Consider the following 13,925-nt stretch of genomic DNA (forward strand, 5'->3'; position numbering starts at 1 on the left):
AAACTAAACAAACCCCAAGCAAAGACTTAGAAAAAGTCAAATGACAATACACGAAGGCTGAACAAACTGACAGGACGACCAACTGACGACACTCACAAGAGTGTAATTGAGTTAAATAGGGTCAACTACTACCTCCTCCACTTCCATCAAACAATATAAGGCACACTCAGACCTGTGAAGCTAGGTGGAGATGATACCCCGTACCTACCTGGTACTAGTACCTGCAATATCCTACATCAGCAAACCACACATGCATCTATACAATATAAAAAACATGGCATACACACCAATGAAGGAGAATCGCGACATTCCCTGTCTCACTAGAGTTAGTGAAGGAAAATTGTCCCCTTGCATCCAATACACTCACAGACACACAACATATAATTCCACATTGCATAGATAAAGTAAAGTGTCAGTACATAGAAATAATCCATAAAATGCCATAAATCACAAGTACAGAAATACTGCAAATAAATTATGCATCTCATATCTAGATAGAGCATGAAATAATGTCATATAAGTCTGAATAATACATCATGGTAATGAATCCACTAAAAGTAAACAATAATAAAATATGAGTCTAGTAAGTTCAAACGAGTAGGGGTACTACATTCTCCCCCTCAAAACTAGGCTTACTCTTGGAATCCTAAAACAAATAAGAATACAGCTCTCTCATCTTCACTGCATCCTCCCAAGTCGTCGAGGTCTCATCATTTGGGTGCCATAGGACCCTTACTTGGTCAATGGTGTGACCCTTGAGGATCAAATCTCGATGCTAAAGAATGTGCACGAGCTCCATGAAAATTTGCACGTCCATGACCTGCAAAGAGTTCCAATCAAGAACATGTGTCACATTAGGATGATAAGGTCGAAGAACTGAAACATGAAAGACATCATGGATGTGGGATAGACTCGGTGGCAAGGTAAGATGATAGGCAACAGGTCCTATCCTCTCAAGGATCTCAAAAGGCCCAACAAATTGAGGTGCCAACTTAGAACCCTTTCCATAACGGATCATACTCTTCTACGGATGCACTCTCAAGAACACAAGGTCGCCAATGGAAAACTGACGATCTACCCTATGACCATCTGCATACTTCTTCTACCTATCTTGTACAGCTACCAAATGCTCATGAATCCGCTCTACCTGCTGCTCCATCTCTCAAAGAATATCCAGTCCTGTAAGCACCTTGTCCTCTAGCCGATCCCAACTCAAAAGAGTGCAGCAAGGATGACCATACAATGCCAGAAAGGGGGACATACCTATAGAGCTATGATATCCATTATTATAAGAAAACTCCACTAGATAGACATAGTCCTCCCAGCACAACTATTGGTCCATAACATACATGTGAAGCATGTCCTCTAAAACCTAATTCACTCGCTTTGTCTGACCATCTATCTCTGGATGATAAGCTGAACTAAGTTCAAGTGAGTTCCCAAATTTTGCTGAAGTGAGGTCCACAATGCTGAGGTAAAGACAGGATCTCCATCAGAGATGATCCACCTTGGAATCCCATGCAATCTCACTACATCATCCAAGAAGACTCATGCCACCATTGCTATCATATAGGAAGCATGAATAGGAACAAAGTGAGCAACCTTAGTCAATCTATTAACAATGACCATGATAGCATCATGACGACGCAAAGAGAAAGGCAAACCAATAATAAAATCCATGGAAATCATATCCCATTTCTAATCTGGTACCAAATTAGGCTATAAAAGCCCTACCAGGTGCTGATGCTCTGCCTTCACCCACTGACACTCTAAACACTTCGACACAAAATCAGAAATGTCACGTTTCATACCATCCCAATGATAAATTTGTCTAAGATCTGTGTGCATCTTCTTGACACCTGGATGTGCCGAATAAGGTGCACGATGAGCCTTAGTCATGATGAAAACACAAAGACCCTCCAAAGGAGGTACATAAATCCATCCAAGGTGATGAAGAAGTCCATCTGCCTCAAGGTTATATCCAGAAAATCTACCCTCTAAAGGCCTTCTGGACTCTATCACGGCTCTAACATCCTGATACCAAGTATCTTGAGGAAGAACTCCAAGAATCCTCTCTCTCAAGTCTACTCCAAGGGACAATGCTGAAACTTCATGCTACCTACGACTCAAAGCATCTGCCACTACGTTCTCTTTCCCCTTAATATAACAAGCCTCAAAATCATACTCGCAAAAGAATTCCATCCATCTCCACTGTCAAGCATTCAAGTTCCACTACGTGAATATATACTGCAGACTGCGGTGATCACTATACAACTCAAACCGACACCCTAACAGGAAATGCCGCCATCTGACCAAAGCATGAACTACAGCTGCCAACTCTAAATTGTGAATTGGATAGTTTAACTCATGGTTCTTAAGTTTGCGAGACTCATAAGCAACCACACGTTCATCCTACATAACCACTGCACCTGTACCTTCCAAAGAGGCATTTGTGCATACAATAAAATCTCTACATGGATCAGGAACTGCCAAAGTCAGAGCACTGAGAAGGAGTTCCTTCAACATCCTAAAAGCTGCCTCACACTGCTCTGACCAAACAAACTTCTTCCCTTTCCTCTGAAGAGAAGTAATTGTATGTCTTATCCAGGAAAAGCCCTGAACAAAGCAACGGTAATATCTGGCCAAACCCATAAAACTCCTAACTTCTAAAATGTTGGTCAGTGCTGGCCAATCAACAATGGCTTGGATCTTTGAATGATCCATGGATATACCTTCTCCCGAAACCACATGACCAAGATAGTTCACCTCAGACAGGAAGAAATCACACTTCACCAAATTGGCATAAATTTGATTCTCCCTCAAGCACTACAATACCTGACTTAAGTGACCCTCATGCTCTTCCATAGATCTAGAATAAATCAGAATGTCATCCAAGAATACAATCACAAAACAATCAAGGTAGGTGTGAAAAACCCCATTCATGAGGCTCATGAAAAATGAAGGCGCGTTCATCAACCCAAATGGCACCACTATGAACTCATAGTGACCATAACAAGTACGAAACGTTGTCTTATGAATGTCTGCATTCTGAATGCGCAACTGATGGTATCCAGATTTTAGGTCAATCTTAAAGAACACCTTGGTTCCCTTAACCAGATCAAAAAGGTTATCTATACGAGGCAATGGATATCTATTCCAGATGGTTACCTTATTCAGTTGTCGGTAATCAATGCATAATCGAAGAGAACCATCTTTCTTCTTAATGAAGATAACAGGCACACCCTAAGGAGAAACACTGGGATGAATGAATCCCTTGGCCAACAATTCTTCTATCAACAACTTCAAATCACTCAACTCCTAAGTAGTCATCTAATATGGAGCTCTCGAAATAGGTTTTGCACCAGGAACCAAATCAATGTGAAAGTCTATGTCTCACTTCGGAGGCATACCAGGAATTTCCAATGGAAACACATTAGCATATTCTTGAAGAATAGGGTGACCATCAAGAGTGATTTCTTGACTCTCTAACTCATCCACATCCTCAAGAGTAACTACAAAAAGCCGACACCCTCTATGCATGCACCGCTTAAGTTGCATAACAGAAATCATACATAGGGATATTGGTCTCTGAACTCCAACAACCTCCACTTCTCTGCTAAGGTCATCTAAACACTCCATTGTCTTCTTACGACAGTCTACAAGAGCACTATGAGATGATAGCTAATCCATCCCCAACACAACTCCATAAGAACCCAAAGGAATGACTCGAAGGTCAATTGAAGTAACCAGGGATCCTAGGTCCAACTCACAACTAGGAATAAAGGCATCTACAGAAACATGGAAACCTATATCTAGTTCTACTGGCCACCTCCCCTAGCTTTCCAAGCCATGACCTAGCACTACAAAAGAGAAAATGGTTCAGATCTATGGCAAGGATAAGACAAGAGAAATACAAACATTAAGACCTAAGAAAAAAGGTCAAGTTGAATGGGCTCACTACAAACCCAGAGTACCCAGTGTTGAAACTTGGGCTGTGATAATAGAAATACAAGTGAACGACAAGGGTTTAATATTTGATGAAATTTGACACAATTTGAACTAAGAGAGTGAGGATACATGAGGTAATCCTTAATTACACTTAAAGATAAAGTGTGTATAATATTAGGAGATAATCTCTAAAATTAAAGATGTATTGGGTTCAAATGTAGTTTGAGCACATGGGAAGTAATTGTAGAAGTTGATGATTTCAACCTCACAAGCCAAGAATCAACTGCAAGCTCACTACCTCTCATAAAGAAAGATCAAAGCAAGGATAATTTCCTCAAAATAACCTGAGAATCTTGTATTGATTGCACAAAAATATTATTTTATAATGAATGAATCAATCCTTATGAAATGATCAATAAAACATTAGACAAAAATCCTAAAGCTAGATTAAATTATCTACTACCAAGTATCAAAATCATAATGAATGAAACAACTTAATCTATTATTAGCCTACTATTATTAGCCTAATATTAGGAAAAAGTAGCTAAGTTTAGCTTAAGTGAATAATGTAATTAAAGGACCTAATTAATTAAATAATTAGATAATATCCTATTTTTCTCCAACACCCCATCCTTAAGATTAACTTAGGGATAAGATAAAGAGCTAATGATGAATGCACAGATGTAAGCATCAATGGGTCCTAATAGTAAGGCTTGATTAGGAACCCATGCACAAACCAATGCAACTCTCATAAATGAAGAAAAGAAGAAAAACCTAGAGGAATAAAACTCCTCTCCAAAAGAGAGAAAAATAAATGAAAAAGAGTACATGCGACTAAGAATGAAGGACTCCAAATGTCCTCCAAAATAATCAATCGGTCACATAAGTACAATCAATATTCCCCAATAGTATAGAAACGAGGGGCAATGCATTAGTCTAAGACAATAATGTTCATGAAGTTCACTAGACTAATGCATCTATATTGCATTTAGTTCATAAAAGGAGGGGAAATGAACCCCAATTTCTCCCAGAGATACTCAAAAGTATCTTTAGCAAGAGGTTTAGTGAATTTAATAGCAATTTACTCCTTTGTACACACATATTCAAGTTTTACTTCATTCTCCAAAACTTTATCCCTTAAGAAGTGATATCGAATTGAAATATGTATCATGCTTGAATGCAATACCGGATTATTATAAATGTTTATTGCATTGGTATTATCATAAAAGATAGAAATAGGTTCATCAAACAATATTCTAATGTCCTTCAAAGTTTTTTGTATCCATAACACCTGAGTACAACAAGTAGTGGCAATAATATACTCACCTTCAGTGATAGATAAAGATACTAAATCTTGTTTCTTACTTGACCAAGAAACCAAATGAGGTCCAAGGAAAAATGTACCTCCACTAGTACTTTTCCTGACATCCACATAGGCAACCCAATCTGAATATGTGTAGGTAATCAAACTAAAATTAGATCTATCAAGGTACCATGAACCATAGTCTTTTGTTCCTTTCAAGTATCTAAAAATTATTTTCACAACAACAACATGTGCATCTCTAGGGTCTTGCTCAAATCTATCCACAAGATATATTGCATGCATGATATCCGATCTAGTAGCAGTTAGATATAACAAACCTTCAATCATTGATCTATATATATTGTGATCAATATTTGGTGATTCAACATCTTTTCCCAATGTACAACCAATAGTCATAGGAGTACATATAGGTTTAGCATTTTTCATCCCAAATTTCTTCAGTAGTTATTTAACATACTTGGATTGTGAAATAAATATGCCATCATCTTTTTTATTAACTTGTAAACCAAGAAATAAATTCATCTCCCAAATCATAGAAATTTCAAATTCTTCTTGTATCTTATCATAAAACTTCTTGCGCATACCATCATTTTCTCCACAGATTATATCATCCACATAAACAACTACAATCAAGATGTCATTTTCTACAACCTTAAAATAGAGATTTCTATTAGTAGTACCTTTTTGAAATCCTTGCTTCATCAAATACTTGTCAAACCTTTCATACCAAGACCTTGGATCTTTGTTCAAACCATACAACGTCTTCTTTGGTTTCCAGACTGTATCTAGTGTATTTGATAAATTGAATCCTTCTGGTTTTTCAATGTATTCTACCTCTTTCAATTCTCCATTCAAAATTGTAGACTTCACATCCATTTGATAGATGTTTAAATCCTTATGTGCTGCAAAAGCCTAAAACATTATGATAGCTTCCATTCTTGCTACAAGAGCATAAGTCTCCTCAAAATCTATTCCTTCTACCTGTGGGTAGTCTTTACATACAAGTCTTACTTTTTTCTCACTATGTGACTATCCTCGTACAGTTTCTTCTGAAATACCCATTTAGTTCCTATTATATTCTTGTCAATTATTCTTGGGACAAGTTCCCAAGTCTTATTCTTCTCAATGCGTTCCAGTTCTTCTTGCATAGCTTTCATCCAATATTAATTATTGTAAGCATTATTCATTGTTTTTGGTTCTATTTCTAAAATTAAGAATAAGTTTACTTGTTCTTTAGCAACTTTACTTCTGGTCATAATGTCTCTATTCTTGTCTCCAATAATCTATTTCTCTGAGTGATTTTTTTTCACATATCTCAGAGTCTTAGGAGCAATTTTTGGATCATCTTTCTTATCATCTTGCACCTTTGTTTATTCAGCCTTATCTTCCTCTAGTTTTTTGGTAGACTCATCAAATTCATATCCTATTTCTGAAACTATACTTTTTGAAGTGTCTTCATTAACTTTCACATTTGTGGTTTGAACAATTATTCTTAGTGTTTTTTTATAATAGTCGTAAGGTTTTCTTTTAGTAGAGTAGTCAAGAAAAATTCCTTCCTCAACTCTTGTATCAAACTTCCCTAAAAAAATTTCATCTCTCTTGATATAGAATTTACTTCCAAATACTCTGAAATATTTTATAGATGGAATCCTTCCATACCAAATTTCATAGCATGCCTTCCCATGATTCATTCTAATTTTTACTATGTTAATAGTGTATACTGCAGTGAGTATTGCTTCTTTCCAATAGATTTTTGATAAAATTAATTCATTCATCATTGTTCTAACAACCTCTTGAAGATTTTTGTTCATTCTTTCAACTACACCATTCTGCTGTGGTGTCCTAGGAGAAGACAAGTGTCTTCTTATCCCATGATTCTCACAAAAGTTATAGAACTCATCACAAACTTAAACTCTCCACATCTATCAAATCTCAAGTATTTGATTCTTCTATATATCTCATTCTCAACCATGACCTTGAATTTCTTAAAAAACAATTAGAGCTTCAAATTCTTCTCTTATGAAAGTGACCCAAGTCATTCTAGAGTAATCATCAATTAAGAGCATGAAATACCTGTTATCTTGTTGACTTCTAGTTCTGGTCAGTCCACAAAGATCAGTGTGCACTAATTCCAAGAGTCTAGTAGAAGATTGTTCTTTAACATTCAGAGTTCTCCTTATTTTTTTTCCAATTTGACATTCCTTGCAAATAGTATTAACAGGTTTTGTGATCTTTGGTAAATCTATAATAGTTTAAATCCAACTGATCCTTACCAAATTATCAAATTTAATGTGACACATCCTCCAATGCCATAGCCAACTTTAGGTAATATGCACCATAAAAAAGTATCCACCAACAATCTTCAATTAATATACATTTTCATTTGTCATCTTCCCAGCTCCAATCAAAATTTTGAACCTTTTTTGGATCTCACATCCATCATCATAAAAAATAAGATTATATCAATTTCCACACATTCAACCAACACTCAAAAGGTTATGATTTAGGCCTTTAACATAGAAAATATTGGTATTATGTGTCTAATCAAAGTTGATTGAACCAATTCCAACTATCCTATCTATTTGATCATATCCAAATCTAACAAACCCTCCATCAAATTTATCAAACTTTTAAAACTTTCTCTTATCACCACTCATATGATTTGAGTAACCACTATCAATAATCCATTCATCCTTATCCCTTCTAGCATGAAAATTATATATACAATAGTACCTTCTGGTTTAGCAGTGTCTTCTGGAGCTTTTTCTATCTCAACTTTAGTAGAGTTAGCAAAACAAGAATCTTCCTTTACAACCAAGAACAAAAATTCACTATATTCTTCATAATCAGATTCATCATCAGAGATATTAGCATCTTCTTTAACATAATAAGCCCTCCTATTAAATTTTCCTTTTAATTCCTTATTCTTTTGATTTGGAAGTTTGTTAGGACATCTAGAAGCATAATGACCAATATTTCCACAATTGAAACATTTAAAGAGAAATTTACCTTTGTACTTTCTAGTTCCTTTATTCATACTTCTCACAAAGTTCACCTCAATCTCATCAAAGTTCTCTTCATCCGATTCCTCATCTCTTGATGATCTATTCGCCTTGAATGTTATTTTTGTGCTCATGCTAGTAGTACCAAATTCTCTCATCTCAAAAGCAATTAATGAGCCATACAAGTATTCTGTAGTGTACTTATTCTTATTTTGAGATTCTTCTACTGGAAAAACTTTAGAGCTATAAGGTTTTGTAAGATTTCTAAGTACCTTTTTCATAGCTTCATCTTCTGGTAAGTCACCTCCAAGACCTCTGATGTCATTTACAACATCATCTATCTTATATAGGTAGCTAGTTATATTGTCTTCTTCTTCCATCTGCATGCATTTGTATTTAATCTTAGCATTTTTCAGCTTAGCTTCTTTAACAATATCATCGCCTTCATAAGTCTTTTCTAATTTATCCCAAACTTGATAAACAAATCCAAAATATACAACCTTTGTCAATTCTATTTTAGAAAGAGCACTAAAGATAACATACCTTTCCTTTTCATTGTCTTCAAAATCCTTGATCTCATCTAGAGTGTTCACCCTAGAATCTGTGATTTAACATACTTCATAGCTAAGAGAAATCAAATAACCTTACATAATCACTTTCCAGAAAGTATAGTCAGATACATCAAACATAGTGATTGTTAATTTGTGCACCATCAGGATCTCCTTAAGAAATTAAGCTCTTCTCCAAGGAACCAAAGCTCTTATATAAATTGTTGAATATACCAATGCACAAGAAAACTAAGAGGGGGGTGAATGAATTGTATAAAATCTTTAATTGATTTCCCAAATCAGATCTACAACAAATTTACTTTAACATATAATCAACATAAATAAATGAACATGAAACATCAAATACACCATGCACAATGAGACACTAGATTTACATGGAAAGCCCTCGTAGGAGAAAAACCGTAGAGAAGCTATGCTCAAGATATGAACACCTATTAGGGTGACACTGGTTAAGGTGATTTTTACAAAGAAAGGCTCACTACTCGAGAGAAAGAAAGAAGAGACTCACTACAAGAGGCTCATTGCCAAAATGAAGAAGAATAAAAGAGAAAGAATCCACCACAAATGCACTTCTGCAACCACAAGATCTGTAGATACCTTCAACACACTTCTTTTGGTAGCTAGCACAAGAAAGCTCAGACAACTCATCTATTTTCACCAACTTAACACCAACTACCAAACTATTAGGAAGATAGATCCTCTTTCGTACACCTTCATCACATCTTAATTTCTCCTCCCCCCCCCCCCCCCCCAACATGCACAAAGTCACACCATTTAAATTACCCAAGCATCACTATATATATCATCCTCTCAAATGCAAAATCTTCCAAGGTTGGCTAAGCAACTTAACTGAACATAATTCAAATTAGGTCAGCACTAAATATTTTGTGGCAGTAAAGAACGTAAAGTGGACCATAACACATCTTAATTAGGACCAAAATTATAATCAAACACTATACAAAATTCCATAATCATTAGAGCAACAAAGTAGAGTGTAAACACTTGAGAACAACCAAACCTAGAGTAAACACTATAAAACTTGAAAATCATGTTTTTGAAGCCCAAGAACATGTGCCAACTGAATATAATGAAGCTAAGGACATTATCATCCTAACTCCAATAAAAAATGCCAAAAACCACAACACGGAGAAATGCAGAGCATGTATTTCAAATAGAAACATTGTCAATCATGCTGGTAAATACAACTTCCTCATCATAGCAATCTGGAGCACCAAATCTAGAATATAGCATCTCCAAGCATAGCTTACTTCAACATGTCCAAACCACAAGAATAGATATGCAACATAGAAGATATGTGGAGCAAACTACCCAGAACAACTGCACAAAAAATCTAATAACACTTACACCAAGTAGTCATGAATGACAACCAAAGCATATTGACATCAATCACAACACATTTATAAGAAACTCATTATGATTAACCTTACAACAAAAATGACTATTGAAAAGCTAGTACAAGGACTCAATCAGAGCTATGCCCCAAATAATCCCTTTATAAATGGCATCTACTATCAAATACCCAAACTTCTATTGCAAGCACATACAGTGAGGGTGGAAGAGGACACCCGTGATGAATGGACCAAAAATGTATAAAGGAAAAATATTGTTAGCCATTAATGGTGATGCAATAAGAAGCATCCCTAAACAGCATCTTAATAGATTGAATAAATTATAGGCCAAACCCAGGAGCTTCAAGCATGGCAAGAATAAAGGGCCACTCAGTGCAATCATAAAATTTGACAAAGTCAATCTTGAGAAAAAGAGAAGGATGTCTAGAATGTTGAGCCCATTTCATTCCTTCTTAGACTACAATGATTGTTATCCATGATAAGTCTAGATTTTATGAACCTAGTTTTTTCATGATGAACAATGAGTGGGAGAAAATGGTGTATTTACAGATCTAATGCTTTATCAATAATCTTGCCGGAGACATTAAATAGGGTGCTAGACCACCAATTACAAATATTCTGCATATTACTAACTTTGATAATAAATTTGATGTTTCCTTTATTGATAAGATGGCTTAAAGATTGATTATATGAAAAGCTTCAAGATAGACCTTGTGAAAAATCAGAGTACACATAGAGGAAAAAAGGTTTCATAAGATTCACATGGAAACCCATCACAACCAAGAGCCTTATCAATCACTATAGAGCTGATAGCCTCCTTAAGGTCATCCAAAGTGAGTATTTGATCACAAAAGTTATGTTGAGCCTTTGAGAACCAAAGTGAAACCACTCAAAGGTGAGCCTGAAGAGCTTGATCTCACTCAGGGGAATAATACTAAGCTATGAAAACTTTCTCATAATGGAGAACAAATGACTAGAGAATCTCAAATAGCTCCAAGAGAACCATCTAGCCTCCTTTTATTTTCTTGGTACCTGAGGTGGAGTGGTGTGCTCAAAGAGCCAAAAAAGACTCTTAAAAAGCATGATCACCCACTTTTAACAAGTGAAGGTTGGATTTGATCTAGGAACCATGAGCAAAGTGGACATCAGCAAAAAAAAATTGTTGACGAAGCTAAGCCATCTAGATTTGCATATCCATGTAGAAGGAGTTGGCAGGAATAGCTTCCATGACCCACCAAAGGTCCAAAGTGGTAGCCTCATAAAAGAGAGCAAGTTCCCAACCATAAATACATAAAAAAATATATCATGTGTTGGATAGCACAATTCCACTAGGCAAGCAACCCAAATTGATGAGATGGATGATACTCAAGATTCCACACTTGTTAGATATGAGACAATGTAGGTGGATGACTCAACAAAGAGGTGCTCTTAAATAATTGAGTCTTGGAAGCATGAGCTAGGCCCACACACCATTCAATGCCAAATTTAATGGGAAAATGGTCAAACAAGGTAACCTTAAGGAGAGGGACAACCAAAATATCTTAAAAAGATGTGAAAGAAAAGAAGGATTGAGCTAGAATCATGGCATGATCGAACCATTTAAGGACTTCTCCATTTCCTACCCAAAAATTACCATATGTGTACCAACCCACTTGCGAATGGTGACGATAAGAGTTGCAATAAAAAATCCTCAATTTATTCTAGATGTAAAACCATGTATCATGGTCGCTAGTTGTCTAGTGGAAAGGCACAATTCCTTCTTTACCAAATCCCACCTCAACCATATTAAAGCCCCTGCACAAGATACAAGTGGCAGGATGCATTGAATCTACAATCCATTGCCAAAGGGTAGATCTTTCAAGAACATTATTGGTAAAATAAACATTAATGATCCCTGAAGTGTGATTTTTTATTGGAATGAGGATCCACACCAGTTAGTGAGTAAGATCAGACCCATAGTCAACAATTTAGGAATGCCAACATGGCGCAAGGATAGTCACAAGATCACCGCATCCTATCTCATGTTGAGAGGAAAAAATAAGGCCATGTAGCCAAATAACATGACATGCAATAGAAAACATGAAAGAGGAAATTTTAATTTCCCATAGACACAACAAATCAATGCCAAGATAATTTTGTCGAGTATCCCACATGGAATACTTCCTAGCTAGGTCAGTGAGACCTTGAACATTTCATGAGAGGAAATTCATGTATCCCCCTCTCACATGCCATCATCTTCCTTAAGAGAGGAGAAGTAGTTATGTAAGAAAGAGGTTGTAGAATGAAAGCCAAGATGCACTCCATCATTTTTCTTGAACAATATTGCCTTCCTCTGCACACCTAGGAAGGCTATGAGAATGTTGATGTCTATTAATTGGGGCTGAAATAACAAAGGTCGGTTAAGGATTTTTCACTTGTGGTTGTTGAATAGAGACCTCAAAAACATTATCTTTCCCCTTCTCCAAAGGGTTTGAAACCAAAGGTGGTGCTAAAGGAGGTTCTTGAACTTTAGGAGTTGTGTTACGAACTGAAGGGTCCTTACCCTTGTGAGTAACAATAGTCCATTTTTCATCATTCTTTGTAGCCTCAAGAGCGAGTCGAGAAGGTTCTACAACCTTGAGTAGGGTAGTAACTTTGGGAGCTACCAAAGGACAATCCTTAATCTTGTGATCCATCAACTAGCAACTAAAATAAGTGTTAGGAAAATTCAAATAAAGGACTCATTGAGAATCGTAGAGGCCTCCAAGCTAAAGATCAATGGTCTCTTTTAAATATCAAGACAAATCAAGCCCTACACAAAACCTTTTCTAAGGGTGTGCATGATATAACTATTCTATTTTGACACAAATATCTATGGAAGCAGCAATAGAGGGTAAATAATGCCAAAAAGGCAAAGGAAGACCCAAAAACTCAACCCAAACTGGAACCTAAAGTTTCTTGTCACTAGAGATAGAGAAATCAAAGGACCAAGGCTGGAAAATAAGTAAAAAAGACCTAACATACAAGGGACCATTTTGAAAAATGAGTTGGACACAGTTAATCGCAACAAAGTGAAAAAGAAAAATCCTTTTGTAAGGTTTTGGATTCTAACAAGTTGGATCCCATAAGGGGCCCATGCCATGGAAACCCAATCCTAGAGCATGATTTTAGTTAGGGGGGGCTCCCAATAAAATACCCAATAAACATATATTTCTAAAGCCACTGACATGTGAAATAAAAAATTTGTGCAGGCAAAACAACATTTTAGGGATGATCAAAAGACATACCTCATGAAAAAAAATTGAAACAAATTTTTGGGATCGCTTGTTTGAAGGACCCATTCACACTAGTTACCAACACATTAATGCCAACATCAAATACTCAATTGATGTCGGTCATGAGTTAAAAGCCTAAAAAATCTCGCAGTAAATATGGTATGATGCAAGGCTAACACAAAAAAATGGTATGCAGAGAAAAAAGACAAAACCTTAGCAAAGCTAAACATACAAGATTAGTTACTTATAGATTTCAAAGAACTAACAAGATGCAATCCTACAAGATCTAACAATATGTAATATTTGGTATAGAATTCTCTAATACCATGTTAGGTTTGGATGTGGAGATAAACACCCAAGTTCAAAGAGCTTCAATAAAAATACAAAAAAGACCTTAAATGGGAGAATATTTATGTTTTATCAAAAGATATAAGTTATGCAATGGAATGACTTGGTAC

The sequence above is a fragment of the Cryptomeria japonica genome, chromosome 11 (assembly GCF_030272615.1).
Source record: "Cryptomeria japonica chromosome 11, Sugi_1.0, whole genome shotgun sequence".
In the NCBI taxonomy this organism is placed as follows: domain Eukaryota; kingdom Viridiplantae; phylum Streptophyta; class Pinopsida; order Cupressales; family Cupressaceae; genus Cryptomeria; species Cryptomeria japonica.